Source organism: Arvicanthis niloticus, chromosome 5 (assembly GCF_011762505.2).
Source record: "Arvicanthis niloticus isolate mArvNil1 chromosome 5, mArvNil1.pat.X, whole genome shotgun sequence".
Taxonomy (NCBI): Eukaryota; Metazoa; Chordata; class Mammalia; order Rodentia; family Muridae; genus Arvicanthis; species Arvicanthis niloticus.
The window spans coordinates 17,087,088-17,104,676 of record NC_047662.1 but is presented as its reverse complement, the minus strand read 5'-3'; the positions used below and the strand labels follow the sequence as shown (position 1 = coordinate 17,104,676).

The following is a 17,589-nucleotide window of genomic DNA, read 5'->3' as shown; positions in this document are numbered from 1 at the left end:
ATGGTGCTAAGTCCCCTCCTTTTGGGGACACCAACCCTATGCTGCAAATCCCAGAGGCAGATGGTTCAACTGAAAACACTGTGTACAGGGATGTCTTCTGCAGACTTGCATCCAAACATAAGAGCTCCGATCAGTTTGCTAGTCTGAGCATGAGACCTAAGCCCAATGGCGCAGACACTTTGGAACTGTGTGACTTTCAGAAAGTTACAAACCATCTCTGAGACAAAACAGCAAGTTAAATACAATAAAGACATTGAAGGTAATTGGCCCAGCTTCTAGCCCAGAATAAGTCTTTACATCCTTACAATTAAGTATAGGGCTGGATCAAAGCACAAGTACTATTATTTACAAGAAATAAGGTCACCGGGCAGTGGTGGCACACGTCTTTAATCCCAGCACTTGGGAGGCAGAGGCAGACGGAGTTCTAAGTTCGAGGCCAGCCTGGTCTACAGAGTGAGTTCCAGGACAGCCAGGCCTACACAGAGAAACCCTGTCTCGAAAAACCAAAAAGAAATAAGGTCTGAGATAAGGGCTTGAACAAGCTACAAAAAGGGACACTTGATGGCCAATGCTTGCCAGAAACTGAGCTACTGAACTTTGTTATTTCAAGGTAAATAAGAAACTGGCTCTCTCGGGAAGGTGGTTTATACCACTCATGGCTCAGGGAAGGAAGCAACTTAAATGGGTAGGTTGCATTTCCCATTTCCCAGTGAGGAGAATCTGGGCCTCAATACCCAGGGCTGTCACGTGACATGTGCTATCAGCAGTTAAGAGACAATGGAATAGGGGAATGGAGGGCGTGTGCTACTGGGGACTGAACCCAGAGACCCACATTTCTTTGAGCTAAGTTTCAACACTTTGAGACCGATTGCTTGGGCAAGCCTTGAATTTATCCTCCTGCCTCAGCTCCTAAGTAACTGGGATTATAGGCCTACACCAGGCCGTTTTTCTTTCCTTTTCTTTCTTTTTTTCTTTTTTTTCCTTCAGATTCATGTAATCCAGGTTGGTCTTAAACTTAATGCATGCCTAAGGATGACCCTGAACTTCTGTGTGTTGGGCTTGCCATGCCACCATGCCCAATTCAATTTACATAGCACTGGGGATGGTCTCTGTGCATTGTAGACAGACACAGCAATGCACCATGGGCAATGCCTAGGAACAGAGTCCAGGAGAGGGAGCGGGATTCAAGACGCACTGATGAGCCAGTCTTGACTTAGCACCAAAGGTGTGTCGATCTTTTGCAGAAGTCAGGTAAGCCATTGTGGGGTGGGATGGGAGGAGATGGGCTTGGCCAGCAGGATGCATATGTGTGACATCCTACTGACAAAGGAAGCAGCTTCTAGGGTGGAACTCAGCAGCTGGGGACTGGCCTAGCAAGAATGAGTGTCCGGGTCTTACTCCCTGCCCTGCAAAAATACAATAAAATAAATATACCAGGGAGAGCTTTACAAAGGCCAAATTTAAGGTTTTCCAAATAAAAGCAATTCACTCTGGCCCTTGAAGACTTCTAAAGGTCTGTGATAACATCGGCCCAGGAGCCCACTGACCGCCAGACAAAGGACAGAACTTCACTCTTCCACCCAGACATCTGAGAGGATGAGGACCAGGCTCAAACCTAAGCCCAGGTGAGGTTGATGGAATTATAGTATTTGGCAGGCTGAGGCAGGAGGATTGCCAACAGCTTGGGGCCCCGCTGTGAGACTCTGTGTCAAAACCAGAAAAATAACAAAAGCCTGAGGTTACGGATGTGTGGGGGGCGAGGGACCCACAACAGGGTCTTTCTACACAGAAAATACCTTCCAGACCCTTCCATAACCAAGATAGGGCTCTGCCCAGAGATCGAAACCTCTGAGTCTCTTCAGCAACAAGAGGGGAGGATGGGGAGGTTTTGGGATCTCAGGGTGGATTAAAGCATGATCGTATATAGTGTGATGTCAACCTCTGCAAGTGCAGGGGCCTGAGAGAACTCTCAAGAACGGAAGTCCCCCAAGTTTACTTTGTGTCTCCCAAACAGCTTATTGGTGTAGACTAGAAGCTCATGCCTGGTTATATCCCCCACTCCCAAGAACCTCATATTTATCCACCAGGCCCCACAGCCTCCACAGTGCCCTCCAGCTCACACAGTGATTCTGAGACTCCAACTGAGGCCACTTTGCCACCCATCTGTCATCAAAGACTTTTTTGGTGCCAGCAAAGTGATAAAGAGGAGAGCTGTGGGCGTGGCCAAAGGAACCTCGAGTGTGACATGGACATGAGGTGAGGTGACAGAGATCACGGGGGTCCCTTCTCCCTGACCTAGCTGCTCAGGCTCCAGAGTGTAGGTGTGCCCTGAGCAGGCCCAATGGGATAAATATCTACAGGTAGGTAATGATGTCCCATCCCCCATTCTTCTGGAGCCCCTAGATTCCACTGAAGCAGGAAGAGACTCCCCCCACCTAGCTCGAGTCTTTCAGAGATGCATCTAGGCCATAGAAGCAGACCAGCAGGAACTGTATCCGAGATCCCACCCCAGTGCCCGGCAGGCTGGCCCTAACCATCCATAGTCATTCAAATATGATGCCTCTCTAACTCTGCCCCAGAGGCAGCTGGCTGAGCTTGGGAGACAAGTAGGCTGTGCAAGGGACCGGAGTGCCTCAGGAACTGCAGCTAAAGGGATGGAGCAGCTGCCTCTCAGCTCAGGCCATTGTGGTCGGGCAGAGGCGTGGTCCTGTAGAGCCTACATCTTCTGATCTTTCAAAAGAAGCCAGAAACCAGTGTTTTTGTGTAAAACGAAACCACCCGGGGTTTAACAACACCAGCAACTAAATTGAAGCTTTTCAACTCAGTGAAGGAGCCAAGTCTCCTGCCCCTGCCCACCCCACCCCCAACCCCGGCTTTGGGCTGTCCACACACAGTAGGCCAGATGTGAGGGACCTCAGTTAGACCCATTCCAAGTTTCAGGAAATCCCATCCTCTCTCCTCTACAGGTATCTTGGCTTACAGATGGGGAAACTGAGGCTGGAGAGGGGAGGTAACTTGTCAAGTTCACACAGGTGATTTACCAAGGCAGATCTCTCCCACCACCCATAGCATCTTCATCCTCCCTTGAGTGGGTACAGCTTTTCAAACAAAGGTAAACTCGGGGCCAAGGATGTGGCTCAGTTGGTACAGTGCTTGCCCAATATGCATGAAGCTCGTGGTCTATTCCCAGCACACAAAGCATGTCTGGAGGTACACACTTGTACTCCCAGAACTTGGGCGGTGAAGGCAGGAGGATCAGAAAAGTTCAGGGCCATCCTTTGCTACATAGCATGTTTCAAGGCTAGCCTGGGCTACATAAGACCATGTTTCAAATAAATAAATGGCAAATTAATGGTATACTATGAAAGTAACACACCAACACAGCAATTCCAAGAGGGGCATGGTGTGTGTGTGTGTGTGTGTGTGTGTGTGTGTGTGTGTAGGGGGGGTCACCTTTGGAAAACCCAAAGAGCCAGGAGGCCGAGCTGTATGCCCCTCTTAGGAGCAAGCTGCTTTCCCTCTCCGGCCTCAAAGACACCAATGGACACAGGCAGGGTCTGAGCCTGGCCAACCTACAGTTCTAGGCATCTCTGAGGGCTCCTCTACAGCCAGCAGTTTGTGGCTTCTGATGACTATAAGGCAATAATAATAATAATAATACTGGGCGAGCAAGTCCATACCAGCCAGGAAAGAACACCACAGTTTTTAGAGAAACCCGACTCTTGGTTACTGGAATTCAAAGGGGGCGATGGTAATAACATGGGGGGGGGGTAGTTTAACCACCATCCTCCAGTTAAACAAAAACACATCTGCTTTAACTTCATCCTCCTCCCCCAGCCCCTACCATCAGCTCAAATTTTACCCCTTCATTTGAAAAGCTAAATCAAATGCAAACAATTGATTTCATGCCACAGCGAGGCTGGGGTTTGAAGCATGGAAAACTTTAAGCATGGGCTTTTTCTGGGAGCAATTACAAAGTGTCGGGGGAGGGGCACGAGAAGGCAGATAAGTATAGAGAGCACTTTGGCATGTTCTTTGGACATGGAGCATCAATAATGATGCTGGGACCACTATGAGATGTCATTCAAGAGAGGGAAAGGGGGGCTGGAGAGATGGCTCAGTGGTTAAGAGCACTGACTGCTCTTCCAGAGGTCCTGAGTTCAATTCCCAGCAACCACATGGCAGCTCACAATCATCTGTAATGGGATCGGATGCCCTCTTCTGGTATGTGTGAAGACAGGCTTTCTCTCTCTCTCTCCATATATATATAAATAATAGTATATAATATATATACTATATATATATATAATTTTTTTTAAGTACTGATTTTTTGTTGTTGTTGTTTTGTTTTTTTTTTTGAGACAGGGTTTTTCAGTGTAGCTTTAGCTGTCCTGGAACTCACTCTGTAGACCAGGCTGACCGCAAACTCAAGAGATCTGCCTGCTTCTGCCTCTGTAGTGCTGGGACTAAAGGTGTGTGCCACCTGGCTGAAGGTACTGACTCTTTTACAATCCATGCAGGTGAAACCTAAAGTTGGTAGACTGCCTATGATCTTGCTGGCCCTCAGCAACTGGTACCTGTGTTTATTACGCCACATCACAGATGAGGAAACAGAGGGTCTGAGAGGAGAGAAGCTTGTCTAGGGTCACACAGCAGTACAGATAATAAAAGTTCAATCTACTGCCTCCTGCTGGATTCTGAAGGTTAAAACAGCTCCAGAAATAAGGGGAGAAGTGGGGGAGCCAAAATAACAAACATACCACACAGTCCAGCCCTGGTGTGCCAATGACGATGGGCTGTTGTGCTCAGAAGCTCAGTCAGCATTCCTGTGGCCGAGTGGAGAATTCTGAGCCCAAGTTCTCAGCCCAGCTTGCTCCGATCCCCACAAGGCTCTCCTCAAGCACCAGGGGTTTTGTGTTAATAAGCCCAGTCAGATAGACTTCATTCTGAGAACTTCAAATTCTACCCCTGGATTCCACATCCTGGATTCACCCCCATCCCCTTTCCCGGGAGCCTGAAGCCCATAGACACTCTGACAGGGACATCACTGGATCTATCACGGGACCTAAAATTGTAGGTCCTTAAGTCCAGCCCCAGATACTCAAGTGGCTTGTATATGTCCCAGGGTAAGTCACTGTCCCTTCAAGAGGTTTCTTCACATGCAGGAAAGGATAACATCTCCTGACTTTGCAGGATAAGACAGGAAAGGGCCTGGTGCTGGGCTGCGTGGGCAGTAAGGCAGAGGTGGACCGCAGGAGATTCCTGGGTTATTCCCAGCCTGGAGCTCCAGGCTCCCTTCCCGGGCTGTGTCCAGGAGGGAGGAGGTACATCTGAGTAACAGTAAGGAAGGCCGACTGCTTCCTTCCAGCACAGCCCATCAGAGAATGGGCAGAGCCCGGGCAAAGGTGGTGGACGGGATTGCAGGGTTCAGAGGCAATGACATAACCCAGTACACTCTGATGCAATTTCTGCTGAGACTGGAGCTGGGGACAGCCGCTGCTTTCTAAAGTACATGAACCTGCTAAACACATTACAAGCTGTACAGAGTCCTTCCTACCAATGGGGTCTACAGACCAATGGCTTCCAGCTCCTATTCCTCAAGGGGAATTCTGAGCCACAGTGAGACCAGAGCTGTGTCCTGATCACACTGCTATGCCCCATCTTGTTAGTAGCATGTACTGGCTGCTTGCTGTAACACGGTGTGACATCTTTATCCCTTTCTTTAGGAACTACTTCATCTTGATTCTATCATGTGACACTCAAATTTTCAAAGCCCGGAAAGAATTTATGATGCCAATGTTTCCTTCAACGTGTGTGTGTGTGTGTGTGTGTGTGTGTGTGTGCGCGTTATTCACTGTTCTACTCTCGGAACCTAGAACAGAGTTTAGAGCACAACTGATGCCGCCTAAGTATGCCTGGATTGAAGACACCCACCGTCTGGCCTGTCGGGTCTTTTGGTTCACTGTAGTCCTAACATAAAGATGTGACCGTCACAGACATGGCTGGGAACCAGTCCAGACCTGTCTCACTCCACCAGCAGGCCTCTGAGAAGCCCTGTTCTCTCCCAAGGGAATCAGAGACAGTTCAGGAACTGGGAAAGGAGGCAGAGAGGAGACAGATGGGGAGGGGGGTTGGGGACAAAAGAGCTGGTTGGGAAGACCAGAGAGGCTTGGAGGATGAAGGGAGGACTGAGGAGGGCTCTCCTTCATCTCTTGGGCTGCAGAGAATGGGCAACAGGGTTCAATTCCTGATGTCACTTACCTACATTGTCTAAAACTCGCTGTCCCTATTTGTAAATGAGATGTCTGTCAGGTGTCAGGGCAGTCTTTAGCACACAGTAGGCATTCAATAAACACTTGTCCTCCTCACTAACTCTCAACCAGACTGAGAATCTGAGCCTGCCTGAGGGGGGGTCTTTGAATTCTTCTTGGAGCCAAAGGCTCTTTCAGGCCTGAGAAACATCCCTCTCGTGTGTGTGTGTGTGTGTGTGTGTGTGTGTGTGTGTGTGTGTGTGTGTGTATGATTTGGGGACCTAATCTCCCTAGGTAGCTAGAGTGGCCTCGAACTCACAGAGATCTCATCTCCAGACTGCCAGCATCTCTCCAGACTCACCACGCCAGCCCTCTCTTTTAATCAGGATTCACAGGCACACCGAGAGTCCTTTGCAAGGCCTCCTTCCCCAGCCCCATTACGTGTTGAAAAGGATTACCATGGACAATGTGGGGTAAGAATGAGGTTTTCCTCCCCCTTGGGTCCTGCTGCTGTGACTGTGCCTTTAACCCTCTCTTACCCAGGCTGGGGTAGCCAACAGCCCCACTCTCACCTGCACGCAGCCCAGAGCCGATCGCAGGCTCCTTCCGTTTCCTGGGCTCCCCCACTACCAGACAGACACTAGCACGCGGTCTCCGATCTCTCCCGCCAAAGATCTCAGCACGTGCCTTCTTCCAGCTGCTTCCCAACTACTTTAGACACCAACGGGACAGAGTGGCTAGGGACCAGGAAGGGCGCAGCTGTGGATTCAGAGGCGCGTGGGCACCGGGAGCAGGTGCTTAGCACGAGGGTGGGGTGCTAGGTAGCGGCTCTGCAGACACCACGTCCATCATCCTGCCAGGCCCCAAGAGATGTGCGCGGGGTCCGGAGCGGGAGATCGTGGGTCCCCAGGGAGCCTGACCTTCCACGTGTCCCCACCGCGGCTGGGACAGTCACTGCGGGACTGGCGGAGCGTGCGTGTGGGAGTCGCGTTAGCCGCGGGCGCAGCACGCTTTCCTTACCTGCAGGCACTCGTGGGGAGGGTCTGTCCCAGTGCGCGCGAGCAGCGGCCCTAAGGAGCGCAGTGGCGGGAGCGTACTCTGGTGGCCACCTCCCCCGCCTGCTTATGAAGGCGGCCGGGCCGAGCACCCGCCGGCCTCCCCGCCCCCGGCCGCCCCGCCCCCGGCCCGCACCCGGAGCCCCAGGCGGGTACCTCTGTGTTGCCAGGGCGCCCCCTGCCGGGAGCGCGGCGCTCGACCCGGCCCATAGGGCTGCAACAGGCAGGGTAGCCCGCCTTGCCTCTCTCTTTCCCGGGGGCTCATCCTAGCCTCAGGGTGCAGCTGGTTTGTCTTTGGGTTTGATTTCTCTGTAGGAGTCTTTGGCTCTCGGTGGTTGTCTTCCTGTGCCCGACCCTGCGCGTCTGTGTATCCACTTGGCTTGTCTTAAGTCTCTGTGCGTCTCTCTGCCTATACATCCTTGTCTGTAACCCTGAGCGCCTCTGAGCCCTTACTCCTTTCCTATCCACTTTCTTTTTTGCCCTTAGCTAAGTCAGTAGGAAGCAGAGGTAGATCCCTCGGGCATGGCCCTCCCTCCCTAACGTCTTCCGAAACAGGGACTCAGGACATTCTGTCTGTCCCAGCCAGAGGCCCCAGGACCTGCCCGGGGCAGACCACTTCCCAGGCAGTGGAGTCAGACTGTCCAGGCCCACAAGCCTGTTCTGGTGACCTCGGGGAGGGATGGGGGGGGGACTGGCCAAGGCTCTATAACCGGCAGACACTATCCCCTGGTTTTCCTTGTTTTGGAGGAGTTATAAGAGACAGTGTTTGGAAAATGCACAGGAAACAAATTCTAGATCAATGGGAGAAGAAAGACAACCGCTGGGTGCCTATGGGCCTCACCCTGGTTCCCCTGGGGCCACCACCTCCCTTCCCTGAGAGCCAGTCTGGGTTTGAAGTCTCTGATCCGTTTCCTGCTGGGAGCCCCTACACAAGGGTTGAATACCTCCTCATTTCCTCCTAAGAGGAGGGTCCTAAGGAAGCTGCCAGAAGCCATTTGTGCCTCTAATCCCCAATAGCCAGAGATGTGGAAGCAAGGATCGTGCATCCCTGAGCTCCATCGTCCTCAGCACCTACACCCCAGGATTGACCAAGTCTACCCTGAAGTTCCATCTTAGGTCCAGGCATCTTCTATATGAGTTCTACCAATGAGCCCATTGTACAGGAGGAAAAGCAAGGCCCAGAGACAACGTATGACCCATCGGTAAGTTCAAGGCCAAAACTGGAGTCTGATGCCAAAAACCAAGAATGGCTGGATTTGTTTTTATTTGTTCTTGTATTTTAATAATTAACGCTGTTTACTTACAGTAGTGTTATGAAATTTCCCTTAGGAAATAAGTTTATGTTTTTATAAAGTGAGACCAAGTATCGGATAAATTACTCCTCATTTGCGTATTTCGTAGCAAGGTCGTGATGGCAAAAGTCCCGGGGGTGATGAATAAATGAAGCTTTGGACATTTCACATACTTGTCTGTAAGAACCTGAAAGTTAAGATAGCAGTGAGCTCAGAACACAACAACTGGCAATTGCTTGCTAGTGCCAAGGGGCTCAAGATTACAAAAGGCTTGAGATAATATCAGCATCCGTGTGCCAAGGGACACCCGAATCACGGGTCGTCCTTCCCAACATGGGCAGAGCTGAGAATTGGAAGCAGCAGGAGTTGAAGGTGCTCTGTCTCTTTCCATGAGCCCCTCGACACCATCCATGGGGAATGAACAATTCTGGTTTGGCTCATGGCTAGTCCCAGACCACTGTGTCTTCATGGACAATGGCAAGCACTCTCCAAGGCATGAGAGTGGCTGCTTGTCTCCCCCTGCCACCTTCTTCACTGCACTTTCCCTGTTGTTGGTCTCTGACCCTCAAGAATTCAGTTGAAGAACGTAGTTCAGTGGTATAGCAGTTGCCTGTGTGCGTGAGACCCTGGGTCCCAGATTCGGCACAGAAGTAAGCCATCAACTGAGATGGTGTCTCCCAGAATCCCTTGCTTCCCTGATCTCAGAGTACCACTTTTGATGCTGCCTAAACGCCAGGAGGAGGCCAGGCCTTTACATCAGGAGCCTAAACCCCACCCCCCACCCCCCACCCCCTAGCTGGCTGGTAGGCTGACAAGGTATCTCTGGTCCAGAACATCTGTAATTGCAGCCCAGATTCCCGGGTGCCGGTGGAAGCAGCTCCTTCCATAGATCTTACATCATCTTTTCATACATGGTTTCCGGGGTATGGACGATTCCTAGATCCAAGAAATGGGCAAACCAAATGGCACCACTTGACCTCCAAGCTCCCTTGCCTGAGAGGTATTTGTTCTTTCTCTTTGTCCATACTGACCCCATGCCGTGAGCTCCCTGACTGAAATAAGGCCCAAGTGTCACAGTCACGGCTGGGTTGACCCACACACCTATAATCCTAATATTCAGAGACCTGAGGCAAGAGGACCACAAATCCAAGACCAAACAACTGCAGGGAGGGACCATGTCTAAAAGAGGGGAAGGGGGGTAGGGAGGGGAGCGAGGGGAGGGAGGGACTAAGTAAGAGCCAGGAGTCCAGAAGCTTAGAGTAGGGACCTCAGTGGACAGGGAGAGACAAAAGTGAGGGGACAGCTGGCAGAGGCAGTGTGGCCCCTGTGGGTAGGAAAGATTATCTGAACTCTAATAGATGGTTAAAGGTGTGATTGTTACGTTTCAAGTCTAGGCCTAAGCAAAGCTCCAGCTTTTTGACTCCCAGGGTCCCCTCTGGCTCCACCTTAAACTCAGTATGAAAATGAACTTGGAGATTTGGAAGGAGGGGCCTGCTGTATGGGTTCCTGGTCCACACAGTGAGTCAGGCTGCTCAGAGCAGCCCTGCATACAGAGTGGGGAATTCACAGTTGGGAAAGTAAAGTCCACCGTGATTTGTCATTTGAGGAACACTTCCTTTGTGCCTGTCACCCAGATGCCAAGTTCTCCTTACAATAAGACTCATTTCATAACCATGGAGGCAGCCTCTCAATCACCACTCTCCCGCAAGCTTCTCTTTAAGGGGGTTGGGGTGGGGTCTCATTGGACAGTGGTGACACATATCTTCAATCCCAGCACATGGGAGGCAGAGGCAGGCAGATTTTGAGGCATAGCTAAGTTTGAGCCATCCTGGTCTCAGAGAGAGAGAGAGAGAGAGAGAGAGAGAGAGAGAGAGAGAGACAGAGACAGAGACAGAGACAGAGACAGAGACAGAGACAGAGACAGACAGAGACAGAGAGAGTCAGTATCATGTTGCCAGGATAGCCTCAAACTGATATGTAGTCAAGGATGGTCCTTGTGCTTCCACTTCCTGAGTGCTGAGTTTGCAGACGTGGGCTACTATATATGTGTATGTACTGTTAGGGATTGAACCCAGGGCTTCACGTATGCTATGTGAGTACTCTACCCTCTGAGCTATATTCCTAGCCCCACGGGGGATGATCTTAAACTCTCAGTCCACTGCCTCTACCGCCCATGCGCTAGGATTACAGGAACATCTTGCTCAGTTCATTGCTGCTGGTCCTTGTGCTTGTTTGGTGAATACTCCCCTAACTAAGCTACATCCCTAACGTCATCCTCTTTTCAAAGGAGGAAGCACTGGGCTCCGCTAGGACAGGCTAGCAATTTTACGTGCTCCACAGAGGTTTATTGGATGCCAAGTATGTGGTCAAGGCTGCTCCAGGAAGTACCGCTACACGATAACAAATCGAAGGTGAGGGACATTCTCCGGAGTCCTCCGACAGAAACAATACACATCACAAGTGAATAGATTACACGGTAAAGGAGACGATAAGGGCAGGAAGCCAGAGTAGATCCAGGTGTGCTGAAGAGGGGCCAACTGTAGCAGTCGCCCAAGGAAGAGAACAGAAGGCTGTCCATCGCTACTCAGACAGGAAAGAGAATCCCAACCCAGGGACCTTGTATCTACCGTCTAGGCTCTTATGCAGTATGTAACATACCCTCCTGGAACCAAACCTCAACCTGTCCTAAGCTTAGCCTGATCCTGCCTCAGCCCCTCGCCTAACTCTCCTGCTCATCCCATTTCTCTACCATGAGCAGACCCACATCCAGTAGTTCACACATGTAATTCTACTCCCTAGCTCTAGGCGCCAGCATGTCAGCCCTGCTCCCAGCTCCTGGCCCACAGGGTGTCCTCCAGCCCTAACTGCCCTTTGAGGAAGTCCTTCTGACAAAGGCCCAGAGGAGCCCGCCCTGTAAGAAAAACCTCATTGTCCACCAAACAGTGCGCCCATTTTGTCCTTATTTCTCAAGGGACTTTTGATCGGGGACTCTAGGCTGGGAGAAGGAGCCTACTACTTCCTACGCTCAGCCCTGAAAAGGCTGCAAGCCAAGAGCAAAAGGTCAAGGCAGCCTTCTAGGAGCCGGATCCCAGAGGCCAGGGCAGACTCAGACAGGCACAGCAGCCAGACTTTGCCACAGTAAGTCAGGAAAACAGTCTTCTCTTATCAGTAGTGGGAGAGCTTGGCTGTTTGGATAACAGCAGAGGAAAGTTCTCTGTCCCATGGGGATTCTATCATCCAGTCTCCTCTCTGTCTGTTGGCCTATCTTTCCATCTTCCACAGATCCATAGGAGATGGGCTTTGCAGAGGCATCGCTGAGTGGAACACCACTTCCTGCTAAGTGTGGCAGTTTGATATGGACTAGAATGGGGATAGCTTTATGTATATCTATAAAGCTGGTGCTGGGCCCTCACATGCTAAGCATGGGCACAGACAGGTCCCAGCAGCACCAATATATATCTTTAGAATTGGGGGATGAGAGGAGGGCAAACACCCATATGCATGCACAGATACCATGGCATACCTGTGGAGGTTAAAGGACAACTTTTGGGAATCAGTTCTCTCCTTCCATCTTGTAGAGGTAGAGTCCTGTTTACTGTATACAGCACATTGTATATTCCAAGCTTGCCAGCCCATAAGTTTCCCAGTAATTCTCCCATTTCTACTTTCCATTGTGCCACAAGAGTGCTGGTGGCTTACAGCTTACCTGTGACTCCAGCTCCAGGGGAATCCAACCACCCTTTTCTGATGTCTCTGCAGGTACCTGCACTTGTGTATACACACACACACACACACACACACACACACACCACACCACACACGCACATGTGCGTGCACACACAACACAAGTAGAGAATAAATCTTTACAAAGTTATAGCGAGCCGGGCGGTGGTGGCGCACGCCTTTAATCCCAGCACTTGGGAGGCAGAGGCAGGCGGATTTCTGAGTTCGAGGCCAGCCTGGTCTACAGAGCAAGTTCCAGGACAGCCAGGGCTACACAGAGAAACCCTGTTTCGAAAAAACCAAAAAAAAAAAAAACCAAAAAAACCCCCAAAGTTATAGCGTTCATGGTGGTTCTGGATGACCTCTAGCAAGGTGGGTCAAAGGGCCTCTAATTGGCCTCCTTGTCTTGCCACTAAGACAAAGAGTGGTTCTCCTTGCTAAACAAAGGCTTAACTGGGCGTGGCTGGGAGGAGCCTAGATTTGCTCTTTGATGTGCTAAGACTCCTACCACCCAGCTTTTGGTTCTAAATATAGTCTGAGATCTTGAGTTGGGCTTTGGGACTGGAGTGCTGCGTTAGCTTCCCCCTAAGAAAGCTCACTATCCTCCCTGTACACACAGGCCCAGCTCAAAGACTGTTTTTTTTTTTTTTTTTTTTTTTTTTTTTTTTTTGCAGGCAGTTAACAATGAGCAAAATAAAAGTGGCTGGCCACTCCAAAATCCTGAAGTTCCCCACAAGCCAGCGGGGGCAGCTTTGTAGCTGCAAGTTCGAATCCCACTTCCCAATTCCGGTTCACCTTCTTGTACCCACTCTGCAAGGTTGGCATGGCAGAGCCTGCGGTGTACAACACTCTGTTTCTAGTTTCTTTAGCAGGGAGTGTACTCCTGCTAAAGTTGTCCTTAATAATAAAAAAGTTCAACTCCTCAAACAGGTTTAAAAATTAACGAATCTCTCTGCTCAGTAAATGGGGTGACTTGATGTTTTCAGGACCAGGTTTCTCTTTTTCTAGTTCTCTGTTGCCAACCAGGTGAGGTCTCAGGGAAGGCTCAATAAACAAAGTTACTCAGTAAACAAAGTAGTGAGTAATGGACGGAGACACCAATGTCAACCTCTGGCTCCCCCACGCTTGCACACATCACACATCTGTATGCATGTGTGCCTATATGTGACTTGAACACCGCACATTCAAAGACAGCAAAAAGAGCCAGGCAAGGTGGCGCACGCCTTTAATCCCAGGATTTGGGAGGCAGAGGCAGGTGGATCTCTGTGCATTCAAGGCCAGCCTGGTCTACATAGCAAGTTTCAGAGTAGCCAACGATACATAGAGAAACCTTGTTTCAAAAAGAAACAAAGAAACAGAGAAAAGAACGAAAAGAGAGGGGAAGAAAGAATAGAAGCAAGGCTCACCAGGTGATAATTCCTGTAACCTACATAAAGTAAGAGAACCATGGTCTGGAGAGATGGCTCAGTGGTTAAGAGCACTGACTGTTCTTCCTAGAGGTCCTGAGTTCAAGTTCCAGCAACCACATGGTGGCTCACACCCCTCTGTAATGGGATCCGATGCCCTCTTCTGGTGTGTCTGAAGACAGCTACAGTGTCCTCACATAAAATAAATAAATAAATCTTTAAAAAAAAAAAAAAAAGAAGAGAACCAAGTCTGACCACCTCAAGAGCACCATGGCAATCTCATGCTCTCATAAGCATGCATATCATATAATAAATAGACAATAAATAATTTAGTGTATTAATTTATTTTTATAAGTATTATTATGTAATATAATAAGGTGGGTTTTTTTTTACTTTTTTTTTATAGATTTTTTTCTTTCTTTTTTAAAATTTATATGAGTACACTGTAGCTGTCTTCAGACACACCAGAAGAGGGCATCAGATCCCATTACAGATGGTTGTGAGCCACCATGTGGAATTGAACTCAGGACCTCTGGAAGAGCAGTCAGTGCTCTTAACTGCTGAGCCATCTCTCCAACCCCAGTAATTTATTTATTATGTATTATATAAGTAATTATTTATACTAATACATAATAAACAGATGAATAAATAAGTTTAAGACAGGAAAGAAGGAGGGAAGGGAAGAAGGGAAGAAAAGAAGAAAAAAGAAATTAAAACTATTGGCTTAAAAAAATTACAAGTTTGGACCCAAAGAGTCTTCTAGCCTGACCTCTAACATGGCTTCCTAAACCAGTCACCACAATGACTGAGTAGGCCAGTGCAGGCCCACCCATGGAGATAGGTGGATCCTGCCCACACATCTTCCTCAAAAAGGGAAGAGAAAAGTGGGTGCTGGGGAGGCTATTCAGGGATGGACACACATGGTTAGCCAGTTCTCCACTCCCTTACTTCTGTGAGGTTCTATATTTGCCAGAGAGAATTACTTCAAGGCAAATAATAACAATATTTAAACAGTGTGTGGTGACTCGGGCCCAGTATTCAGGAGGCTGAAGCAGAAGGATTGCCATGAATTCCAAAGCCTGACTGCTCCAGAGTGACTTCCAGACCAGCCTTGGTCACAGTGTGAGAATCTGTATCAAAAATAAATAAAATGAACCCCAAACAGGGAGCTAGGATGTGGGTCATTTGATAGAATGTTTCCCTAACTCACACAGGGTCCTTGGGTTCATATATAAATAAAACCAGCAATATATAAAACCAGCTATGGTGGTACACACCTATAATCCCTGTACTTGGGCTGGAGGCAGGGGGATCAGGAGTTTAAATTTATCCTCTGCTAGCTACATAATGAGTTCAAGGCTACCCTGAGATCATGAGAATCTGCCCTAATATATATATATATATATATATATATATATATATATATATATATATATATATATGCCATATTTATATGTACAAATCTCAACTTTTTGTTTGTTTATTTTTGCTTGTTCGTTTTTCAAAACAGGGTTTCTCTGTATAGCCCTGGCTGTCCTAGAACTTTCTCTGTAGACCAGATCTCAGAGATCTGCCTGCTTCTGCCTCCAGGGTACAAGGATAAAGGCAGGCATGAGCCACCTCTGTTGTAGTACATATTTAATCTCAGCTGGGGGCTTCTACCCTGTCTTTGATCATTTAGTTCCCAGATAAAAGACAACAAACTTTCATATTTATAATAAGCCTCCAAGCACTACAGCTGGGCAGATAGCTATCCACTAAGCTATTTCTCCTACTTCCCCATCAATAATCCAGAGATATGACTTGCCATGTTCTGCCTGGGTGGCTCTTACTCTGACTGGCCAACCCTCACAGCTAGTTCTCACGATCCCTTACCCCATGGCGTCTTCCTCTCTCTTCAGTCTCTTCTCTCTCCCATCATGTTCTGTGCTTCAGACCCCAAGTTAGGGAACTGAAGCCCTGCCTACCACTCTTCTGCCCAGCTACAAGCCGTAGGCATCTTTATCAGGGATAACCTGGAGGCAAGGTTACATAGCATCATCTGGTGTATTAGAGGCTCTCCTTGTTCCTGGGGGTAACCAGACCTTGGGGTGCCAGTATTTAACATTACAATACATAGCAACAAAAACAAACCTCAACACACCACTATCCAGCTTCAACATGTTTTTAAATATATGGGCTGGCTGTTTCTTAACTTTGTACAAGTTAGAGATGTATCTGGGAAGCTGACTGCCCTGACTTCCCTCCGTGCTGGGACTGGGACATGACCTGAAATAAACCCTTTCCTCCCCAGGCTGCTTTTGATCATGGTGTTTTATCAATCACAGCAATAGAAACCCCAACTACGATTATACATGAATCATCTCTTGCATTTTTGCTTAAATGCAAAAAAGAAGGGTTAAGTTGGGACTGGAGAGGCGGTTAGGCAGTTAAGATCATTTCTTTCAGATTGTTCAGATTCAGTTGCTAGCACCCATATAACCCATAAGTAATTGTAGTTCCAAAGGACCTGACCTCCTCTTTTGACCTCTGCACACATGTGGTACACCTATATCCAAAACACACCCTCCAAAATCCCAATTATTTTAAAGAAAGATTAAGTTAAAATGTCTGCAACCTCATTACACACAGGTACCCCCATTGAACACCTTGATAATACCTTTCTAAAGTTAATTTACACAGTAAAGAAGAAACCTTAAAAGAATTGGGCCACGGGATACATACACCATTTCCCAGTCCTATGCAGAGATCTGCCCAGACACCACATCCTATTTATTTCTCTGGTAGCCAGCATGGTCCCCACTGTAGAGATAATGAAACAGAGGCTTGAAGGCCAAGACATGGTCAGCCAGCAGCAGTTCCTAACAGGCCCCTGGCCTTGGTACCCTAGCTTCAAGGAAAGGATCCACCCATGGGGCTCAGATAGAGCTAGGTGGTGGGTTGAATGAGACTGGTTCCCCAAAGTTCATATGTTTGAATGCTTGATCACCAGTTAGTGGAACTGTTTGGGAAGGATTAGAAGGTGTGGCTTTGTTAGAGCAGGTGTGTTACTAGGGGTGGCTTTGAGGTTTCAAAAGGTCACACCAGGCCCAGTGTCTCTCTCTGCCTGCTGCCTACAGACCAGGATATAAAGCACCAGCTTTATGCCTGCCTGCTTCCAGCCATGATGATGGTGGACTAACCCTCTGAAATCAATTAAAAGGTTTCTTTTGCCAAGCAGTGATAGCACATACCTTTAACCTCAGCATTTGGGAGGCAGAGGCAGGTGGATCTCTGAGTTTGAGGCCAGCCTGGTCTACAGAGAGTTCCAGGTTAGAGCTACATAGAGAACTGTAGTATGAATTTATAATCCTCACAAGCCTGTATAAAAGACATACAATCCAGGTCACAAGCCATAAGCCTAGACCAGGCAGATCTAACATTTCCCAGCTATAAAGTCCCTTATTACTTGCTGTTTCTCCTGGCCATATGGCTCTGGTCCATGGTGGCTTCTTCTCTGCCTTTCTCTCCTCTGTCTCTCTACCTGCAAACCCCTCACCCAAAACCTCCAGTCCCACTTTTCTCCCTCCACTGCCCAGTCAGTCACAGGCTCTAGCCTTTTCTGGGGAGAAAGTTCACACAGCATCACTTTGAACACATGAGGATCTGAGACCACATCTTGAACCAGTATTTAACATTAGAATACGAGCAGCATCAGGACCAACCCACTACAGAGAAACCCTGTCTTGAAACAAACAAACAAACACCCAAACCAACCAAACTTTGTTTTATAAAAGTTGCCTTGGTCAAGGTGTCTCTTCACAGCAATAGGACAGTAACTAAGACAGGCTAGTTGGCAGAGTGCTCCCTTAGCATGTACGAG

At 48.7% G+C, this 17,589-nt stretch overlaps 1 protein-coding gene and 1 long non-coding RNA gene across 2 annotated transcripts in view; both read right to left on the bottom strand.

Moving 5' to 3' along the window:
* Positions 1 to 7,405, bottom strand: part of Alpl (alkaline phosphatase, biomineralization associated) — a 52,321-nt gene extending 44,916 nt beyond the window's left edge. The window contains exon 1 of the mRNA XM_034503300.2: positions 7,272 to 7,405. The gene's annotated coding sequence lies outside the window, so the exon portion shown is untranslated. The remainder of the gene's footprint in view (positions 1 to 7,271) is intronic.
* A 1,199-nt stretch (positions 7,406 to 8,604) lies between these two features.
* The window catches only part of LOC143442194 (uncharacterized), a 28,046-nt gene continuing 19,061 nt past the window's right edge, over positions 8,605 to 17,589 (bottom strand). The window contains exon 3 of the long non-coding RNA XR_013110204.1: positions 8,605 to 8,785. This is a non-coding gene — a long non-coding RNA (uncharacterized LOC143442194). The remainder of the gene's footprint in view (positions 8,786 to 17,589) is intronic.